At 55.9% G+C, this 8,692-nt stretch overlaps 2 long non-coding RNA genes across 2 annotated transcripts; both read left to right on the top strand.

The window, feature by feature from the left end:
• Positions 1-4,470: 4,470 nt before the first annotated feature.
• On the top strand, positions 4,471-5,190 carry LOC134163746 (uncharacterized). The gene is made up of 3 exons (XR_009964827.1): positions 4,471-4,550; positions 4,758-4,858; positions 5,066-5,190. It is a non-coding gene; the product is annotated as an uncharacterized LOC134163746 (long non-coding RNA).
• A 1,722-nt stretch (positions 5,191-6,912) lies between these two features.
• On the top strand, positions 6,913-7,781 carry LOC134163745 (uncharacterized). The gene is made up of 3 exons (XR_009964826.1): positions 6,913-7,010; positions 7,101-7,230; positions 7,322-7,781. It is a non-coding gene; the product is annotated as an uncharacterized LOC134163745 (long non-coding RNA).
• Positions 7,782-8,692: the final 911 nt, after the last annotated feature.

The following is an 8,692-nucleotide window of genomic DNA, read 5'->3' as shown; positions in this document are numbered from 1 at the left end:
GCTGCCGCTCCGCAGCTCCGTCCTCTCGTGAGGAGAACCTGGGCCAGCAGATGTGGCCGTGGGCAGGGGCCTGGTGCCTGCAGGGTCATTTTCCATGGGGTTTGCCACTTGGCCAGAGCTGGCAATCATCTGGGTGGTGGAAGAGCTTGAGTGACACAGCTCCTCTTGTGCAGATGCAACAGCAGAGTGTCGGCAACAAAACGCTTCAGCATCCACCGAGCCCCCAACGTTCTGACGCTCTCACTGAAGCGGTTCACGTGTGACAGGGAGAAAATCACAAAGGTGAGTGCTCGGCAGTGCCGAGCTGGGGCTGTCTCCTGGCGCGAGCAGCAGGGTGGGAGGTGGCCCTGCCGCTCTTGGCCAGCCGCGCGCTAGGAGCTCGTCCTGGCGCCTTCGTCATGGTGACCTCTGCCTGGGGAGGGCAGCCCCTGCTCCCTCAGGAGATGGACATGCAGGACAGCTGAGCTGCTCCTGCTCTAGCAGGAAACCCGTCTGCTGTGCAGGCTCCTGAGGCATGCTCTCTTCCTCTGCAGGCCGTGCCGTACCCTGTAAGCGGCGAGGAGAAGCAGACAGGCCAACCCAATATGGGTGATAAGCAAGTTCTACTTTATTTGTGACGCAGTTCACACATATATAGGAGTGGTATTCAGCCACTCCTTTTTGGCACAACAGTATTGGTTAGCCCCCACAGCTTCCTCCACATTCTCCTCCCAGGTCCGGTCTCCGGCCACCTGTGGGGGCCACCCCCTGCCTTGCTTGCACAGTCCTCCAGAACTCTATGGTCCTGCTCTTAGAGTCATTCTGCAACAATTCCCCCCTTTTTCTTTGTGCAAGCAAGGCATTATGGGTTATTCTGTTCAGCTGTTTTATCACACAACTATAAACAAGTCTAACAGCTATGATGATTAACCTAATCAATAATACATAAGTGCAATACTTTTAAACAGTGTTTGACTCAACCTGTAATGCCCCGTGAAAACAACCATCTAATTATTCTTAGAATACCGCTCATTTACTATTGCTGGGTAAGCTGAGCCAGGGTTCTCAGCTGTACGTACATCGAATTAGTATAATCAGAGACTCTACAACACATTCCATCAAACTCTTCACATCCATGTCCCTGTTCCAACAACAAAAGGTTCTGCAGTGTTGCATGTCTTACAGTCAACATTAAGACAAATCAGAAATTGCCTTCGATGTAGAACTGTCTGCTTAGCAACTCAGCAACCCAGTCTGCTTAGTTGAGCCAAGGCCCCAGCTGAAGCACTTACAGTGATTTGGCATATTATGATTGGATACATGTTTTGAAGACCCTTAGTGACTAACATGTAATTGGTTAAACACAGGTGTGAGAACTCAACCTTGAAAGCTTGCCGACAGTCCACAGTTCTCATTAACTTGGTGAATTCCAGCCTCTTATCTTGCTTGCTTAAGCTTCTTCGGGCCTCTCATGGCCTTGCTGTATCTTTCAGGACTATTCAAAGTTTATGTACCAATTATGCATTCTCCTGTGAGAACACTGTCTCCACATCTCCCCCCTTTTGTTTTATCCAGTAACAAGTCACTACTACAGCAAGGCACACACACATTTACATTAGCAGAGTAACTATTACAGGGTGCAGCAGCATGTTGAAGATGCTGATGGCAGTGAAGTACTAGCCAAAGAAATTTCTTACCAGTGGTACTCTCCCCCCCTCTTAATTTGTTCCATCACCTGCTTTATAACACTACCATTGTATTAAATTTTTTCTAGCTTTTGCCTTAGCATTTTCTAGCAGCTACTGCAAATTTCCATACTCTAACATCTCTTTTACAAGTGACAAATCTATACAATACAAGGTGCAGTTTCTTATTAGCAACTAGCTAGGAAATACAGGTGGTTTTATACACAAAATCACAACCTCTAATAATAGCTATTTTACAAGCACACATATTCAGGATGTTACTTTTCAGTTGCCCCCAAGTGATGTTTTGCAGTTATTTGTTCTTTCTCTTCCTCCATCTCATTCTGCCTGGGGTAATCACGGTCAGCTCCTGTAGCTGAGGCATTAGGTTTATCCATTCGTCTGTCCAGCTCATGGGAAGGCTTGACAAACTTTGCAGGCAGTCACCATGGACCTGTAGGCAGGACACAAATATACCCACTCCCCCAGGTTATCAGTTCTTGAGAAGCAGACAGGTTAAACTGCACATTGTTAACCGGCGAGGAGTTTGCTGCGTCATTGCTCTTCCCCCCCCCCTTTTTGTGTTTGTTTTTTTGTTGTTTTTGTTTTTATCCCTGCAAAAGCCGGCCTGCTCGGCAGCAGCTACAGCCGCCTGGCCGCTTCAGCAGCAACCATAAATACCTGCCGGCAGCCACGCTTTTACATTAACTCTTTCATGCCCAAAATGTTAAACAGCTACCCCATAAAAACTTTTACAATAAACCCAACAATACACAAAACACCGATTGCCCTCAACACACACACACACACGTGTGGGATCCCACAAGCACACTCCACACAAGTTCAATATTTGAAACACAAAAAGACAATTATTACTCCCACTACACAGTCCCACGTACAGAATGCGGCACAAGGACCCTGTGGAGACTAACAGCAAACCAGCTCCGAGAAGCATCATTGCAGTGCGAGGTGGCAGGCTCAACCTTAGCGGGCGTCCCCGCAGAGGCTCTGCCTCCCCCACATCGTATGAGGCTTGGGCTTTCATACTGACCAAAATGCACACTCATTCTGACACAGGTGGCCAGCCTGTGCTGGAAGAAGTGGCCAGAAGTATCTACAGAGGTCTCCAAGGGTTGACAGAAACCTGGACATACTTATATTTACCAACTTCTAGTACATGAGTATCACAGAGAAACTGTATGGGCTCCCCGTGTCAATTGCAAGAAAAAATCATAACATATACAGCTTGAGTATAAGAGGATTTTAACGCATACGTGGTCACCGTTTGTCAGGCCTCCTTACTATTGAGATCAAGAGCTTCCCACTCTTTAGCCCCCTGCTGTGTAGTAAACACAGGATATGCAAAGATGCCCATTGCAGAAAATTCCCCAGTAATGATCGCATCTTTGGTTACCCATTGTTACAACTGAGCGTCTCCAGGGCCAGTAAGTCTGAGCAGACCGACCCGGGAGACGAAGAGTCAGGGTCTGGAAGCAGAGGATATAAATCTGGCTCGGATTCAGGGGATTCAGGGGCTGATCCTGCGCAGAACTCGGGGTCTCCGTTGCTTGCAGCTGTGTCTTTCTTATCAGATGTCTCCCGTTCGGTATGTAGACATCTGCAGACCTGGCTCCTCCGTGACTGAGTTAAAAATCTTTTCACTCTGGGGCATAGTGGGCTGGCGAGGCGCGCGGCTCCTTTAAATCTCCCGCTCGCGCATGATCCCTATTTTTTACTGCGTGCTTCAAAATGGCGCCGCAATCGATCCGGCGCCGGGGCACCGCCCGCTTTCTTTCGGATTTCTCGACTTTTATCATGCGCATACCTTCTAATGTACTTTCTCTGTCCTTTTCACAGTCCCTACTTTCGGAACTGGGGTGGTGGGGGAGCAGGGGGTTACACCTCCTCCGCGGCACCTTCTGATGGAGGGGGAGAAAAGGAAGGGGGGTGGGGGGAAACCCTGTGCTCCCGCGAGCTGGGGGAAATGAGTTGTAATCTTCCCCCGGTTTCAACCGACCGGGGACGTCTGTTCCTAGTTTCTCCGTTGCTACCGCGGCAGTTTTCTTTTCTGCCTTGTATCTTTTTATACAGTTTTTGACCTGGACAGGCTGGAGAGTTGGGCAGGGAATAACTGGATGAAATATAACAAGGGAAAGTGCAGAGTCCTGCATCTGGGCAGGAACAACCCCAGGTTCCAGTATAGGTTGGGGAACGACCTGCTAGAGAGCACTGTAGGGGAGAGGGACCTGGGGGTCCTAGTGGACGACAGGATGACCATGAGCCAACACTGTGCCCTTGTGGCTAAGAAGGCCAATGGCATCCTGGGGTGTATTAGAAGGGGGGTGGGTGGTTAGTAGGTCGAGAGAGGTCCTCCTTCCCCTCTACTCTGCCCTGGTGAGACCCCATCTGGAATATTGTGTCCAGTTCTGGGCTCCTCAGTTCAAGAAGGACAGGGAGCTGCTGGAGAGAGTCCAGCGCAGGGCAACTAAGATGATTAAGGGAGTGGAGCATCTCCCTTATGAGGAAAGACTGAGGGAGCTGGGTCTCTATAGTTTGGAGGAGACTGAGGGGTGACCTTATTAGTGTCTATAAATATATAAAGGGGGAATGTCACGAGGATGGAGCCAGGCTCTACTCAGTGGCAAACAATGATAGGACAAGGGGTAATGGGTGCAAACTGGAACACAAGAGGTTCCACTTAAACTTGAGAAGAAACTTCTTCTCAGTGAGGGTGACGGAACACTGGAACAGGCTGCCCAGGGAGGTTGTGGAGTCTCCTTCCCTGGAGACATTCAAAGCCCGCCTGCTGTAATGTATGGGCTCTATGCAGTGCTGGTGCACTCTGGGTACAGCTGCCACACAGGGCACTACTACTGCTACGTGAAGGTGAGCCCAGGGCACTCTGGGCTGGGAGCTGCTGGGTCAGGCTGTGCTTCACTGCTGGAAGCACTCTTGTAGAGTCCTCATGCCTGCCCTGGGCTGCTGTGGGCTTTGGCCAGAGGAACTCTGCTCGTGGGTGCGGTTCCTGCTGGTCTTCGGGCCAGGAGAGGCCCTGGACACAGCCCAACCCCATTCTCTCTGCTCCTTCTGCAGGCCAGCAACGGGCAGTGGTACAAGATGAACGACAGTGTGGTGAGCCACAGTAACATCCAAGAGGTGCTGAAGCAAGAGGCCTACCTGCTCTTCTATTTGAGGTGGGAGCGCCTGCTGCCCCCAACCCCACTGCGGGGCAGGGCTGGCACCATGTGCAGGAGAGGTCCAGCCCCTTGCCATGGTTTTGCAGTAGATGAAGAGCATCTCCCTCCTCGGAGCTGCTGAATCCTGTTTCTCGTGTGCAGCTCTGATCGAGAGCATTCCATTTAGTCAAAGACTCACAGTTAACCCACGCCCTTCCCTTCCAGACTCTCCGGCCCAGAGAAGAGCTTGGACAGACCCATTGCCAGAGCTGTCCCCAGCCTGACTGGCTCTGAGGGCACTGTCTCCAAAGAGGCAGAGAAAATTGTGAGCCACAGGCCCCTGTTCCCATCCCTGGTGAGTCCTGGAGGCTGCTCTTGGGCAGTGCTCAAGGGAGCTCAGAGGGAGGGCAGAGCTGCTGCTGTTCCCATGAGTGGTGCAGGAGAGGTGGCTCCTGCCTTGCTGAGGCCACAGGGCAGCCTCGCCAGCCCTCCGTGGGGCGAGCGGGAACAGGAGGGCTCAGAGCTGCCCTCTGGGCACAGCGGTGCAGCCGCGGCTCAGCCCCGGGCCCTGGGGCTTCTGGCCTTGAAACTTCCTTGCTTCCTTTTTTCCTTGGTGCTCCTACCTAAAAGCACTTCTGATTCCTCTTCCACCACCCCGCTTCCCTCCCCCTGTGGTGTCCCCTTTCCCTGGGCTCCCCTTTTGATTTTCCCTTCTTGGCTGACGGAAACCTCTTTTCTTCAGCTCACCAAGTCTTTATTTGTGCCAGTCCCTGCAGGGCAGGAAGCTGGGCAGGAGTGCCCACCACGTGCGGCCTCGCGCGCAAGTCGCTGGCAGCCGCTTCCCACCGACCAGCAGCTGCCCCGGCTCGGCTCTGCTGCCTCTGGGCACGTGCAGGTGAGCAGCGCCCACCGCAGCCAGGCCACCTGCGGCCTCGGGGGGCTCCTCGAGGTGACTCTGGCCTCGGCGCTGGCTCGGGGGTGATTTCGGCATCTTGCTCCCCTGCTCTGGACTGCCCCAGCCCCAGCCCAGCCCCTCGGCACCCAGCCTCCCCCCTGGGCAGTGCTGGTCCATGACCACCCCTCACACCACCTTTCTCTCTGCTGCAGGGATGTGCCCAGCCGGGTCACCAATGGCTCCTTCCCAAGGAAGAGGCGGCTCGAGGCCGGCAGCAGCCTCGGCACTCCTGCAGTCGAGGAGGAGGTCTCTGGCCCACCGCCGAAGAAGAGGAGACTTCTTATGGCGGAGGTCTTGTAGTCCCTGGAGGGGCTAGAGGCAGCGGGTCCCAGCTGTGACGGGGAGGCGCCGGGCTCACAGGCCCCGGAGAGCTGTCTCATGTCATCCCCCCGAGCCCACCCAGACTGGGAGCCCACCTCTGCCGCAAGGAGGGAAAAGAAGGGGAGGAAGGGGAAGATGAGCAGCACCAGGCAGCTGCATAGACCTGTAAGCACCAGAGACGGCACAGCAGTGCTCCAAAGGGCCATTAGGGCAGACAAGCCACCAGCCCTCCAGGGTGGAGGCACAGTGTCATGCTTGTGGTGCGAATGACTTTGGCAGCTGGCATAAAAATTTACCCCCAGCTCCTCCCTGCCCAGGACAGGCCCCAGTATGCCCAAGCACCCTGCACCCTCAGGACACTGTTAGTCGTGACAGTGTCTTCTGGGGCATGAGGTCTGCCTTGGAGGGTGAGCCTCTGCCTCGTGCTCACCTTGCCTGTTTCCGCAGTGGCAGCAGATACCAGGAGGCTGGAGCTGGGCACAGGCACTGCCCTGCTGCCCAAAGGCCTGCACGTGACGCTGGGGCTGGCCCAGCACCAACGACCCAGCTGGAGTCCGCAGTGGTGGAGCAGCTGCTTGTGGATTCCTTGGACAAAGCTTACGGCAAACAAGGTAATTAATCCCTTCTTGCCTGCGTGGGTGAGCAGCAGCGCAGCTCCCCTGCCTTGAGCCCTGCCAGGGCCTGAGCTGCTGCACCCAGGTGGGGTCCTGGAGTGAGGGGCTCCAACCCTGGCCCTGTGCTGGCGGGAGCCATGGAGCTTGGCCTGCCTGGGGCTCCGTGCTGACAACGCTGCTTCGCAACAAGGTAATTAATTGCCATGCCTTGGAGTCTGCAGCCTCAGCGCGCAGGAAGACCATCATCGATGAGTGGGATGAGGAGTTTGACAGAGGGGAGGTGGGTGCTGGCCCCATCCCTGGCTGGGCTGGTGGGAAGAACCTTGGGCCACCGTGTGCTGACCCCCAGAGCCTTCCTGCCTCTGCACAGGTGAAGAAGGTTAAAAAGCGGAGGAGGGAGCAGAGACACCAGAACCCCTGGCAGTGGCTGCACCGCCAGCACAGCTTCTGGGCAGTGACGCATGCGGCCAAGGCAGCGAGCCTGCGCCACCGGCTCTGAGGTGAGCAGGTCCAGGGGCCCGGAGCAGAGCTGGAGGGGGCAGGCGCAGGGCAGCTGCAGGCCGGGTGCTCACACGGCTCCTTTCCTTCCAGCCGGAATGCCAGTGAGCGGGAGGAGAGGCCCCTGCCATGGAGCCCTGTCCTGGGAGCTGCTGTGGAGGGAAGAGGACACCGCTGCCCACATCTCCACGCTCGATGTCCCTGCCTTCTGCTGTGAAGGAGCCCAGGAGGACCGTGCCTTGTCCGGGCTCCTTCAGCAGCTTCCCTGCGCCTAGGCCTGGAGTAGCCCTTTCTCCCCCCAGGCCTGGAGCCCGGCTCAGGGGGGCTCCTGCCAAGTGCCTCAGGACCATTGCTGCTGCTCCAGCCCCATGACCCCGGCTGCGCTCCGCACCTGGGGCTGCTCCTCTCCCTCGTGCCCCCCCCTTTCCCTCCTCACCACGTTGGAGTCACCGTTAACACCATCCCCTCCACCGGCCCTTCCTGTGCTGCGCATGGGGGTTGGCGCCTTGCGGGGACGGGGTGGCCGTGGCCACCAATAAAGATGTGTTGGTGATTCGGTAGTGCTCAGCTCTGGGTTAGGGCCAGCGGGGCGCGCTCCCGCAGGTGGGGTGGTGGAGGAAGCACCGGGAGAGAAGCAGCTCCTGGTGCCTGGGGCGAGCACACAAGGTGGGCTCCTGGGTCCTGCTCGGCTCTGACTGGGGCCAGCCTCATCCTGCCCTGGCACTCGGCCATTGCTGCTGCTGCTGCTCGTGAGCTTCCTGCAGGGTCAGTGCTACTGGGGCCTCTGAGTCAGGTTCCGGTGGGTCGGCAGGTGGGTTTTCCTTCAGCAAGCATTTTGCTGAGGAGCAGGCTGGAGTCAGGCTGGCTGTGATCTCAACCCCAGGTCTCAGTGCTGCCGGCTGTGCTGCTGGCCGTTCTCCCCATGAGCCGCAGTCACCTGGGTGCTGCTGGTGGCAATGCCGAGGGTTCAAGGGCTGGTTTCGTGCTTGTGACAGTTGCGCATTGCACTTTGGAGTTCTACCCTAGAAGTGATTGTGCTTGGCAGCAGGGAGGTTACTGTGTGAGATAAGGTGCAAGCAACCCTGCACTGGTGTGCAGCCGCAGGAATCCCCTTCCTCGGGTCCTGCTTTCTCTGAGCCACTGCTGTGGTGCAGCGGTGCTGGCATGTGCCGTGGGGCTGCCCGTCTGAGGCAGCTCCGTTCCGTGCACCCACCGCCGCTCTGGGAGGTGTTTTCACGCTGAGCATCACTGTCAGGTCTAAGATGACGTACTGGACCAGTCTGGGCAATTTCAACGTATTAAAGGAAACACTGAAAGGAAAACCCCACCTAGAGCGCCCCTCGTCCCACCCGCACGCTGTGTGGTTGTATCACACGTGCCATTGCTGCTGGTAGTCTGTCTGAGTTTACTATTGCCACTTGCTCTGGCGCCGGCTCTGTGCTCCCTGTGCTCTCATTGTGACCT

The sequence above is a fragment of the Pezoporus occidentalis genome, unplaced genomic scaffold (assembly GCF_034315485.1).
Source record: "Pezoporus occidentalis ecotype Australia unplaced genomic scaffold, CSIRO_AGI_Poc_V1 ctg2058, whole genome shotgun sequence".
Taxonomy (NCBI): domain Eukaryota; kingdom Metazoa; phylum Chordata; class Aves; order Psittaciformes; family Psittacidae; genus Pezoporus; species Pezoporus occidentalis.
The sequence above is the reverse complement of the archived record's forward strand: the minus strand, read 5'-3'. Positions and strand labels throughout refer to the sequence as shown.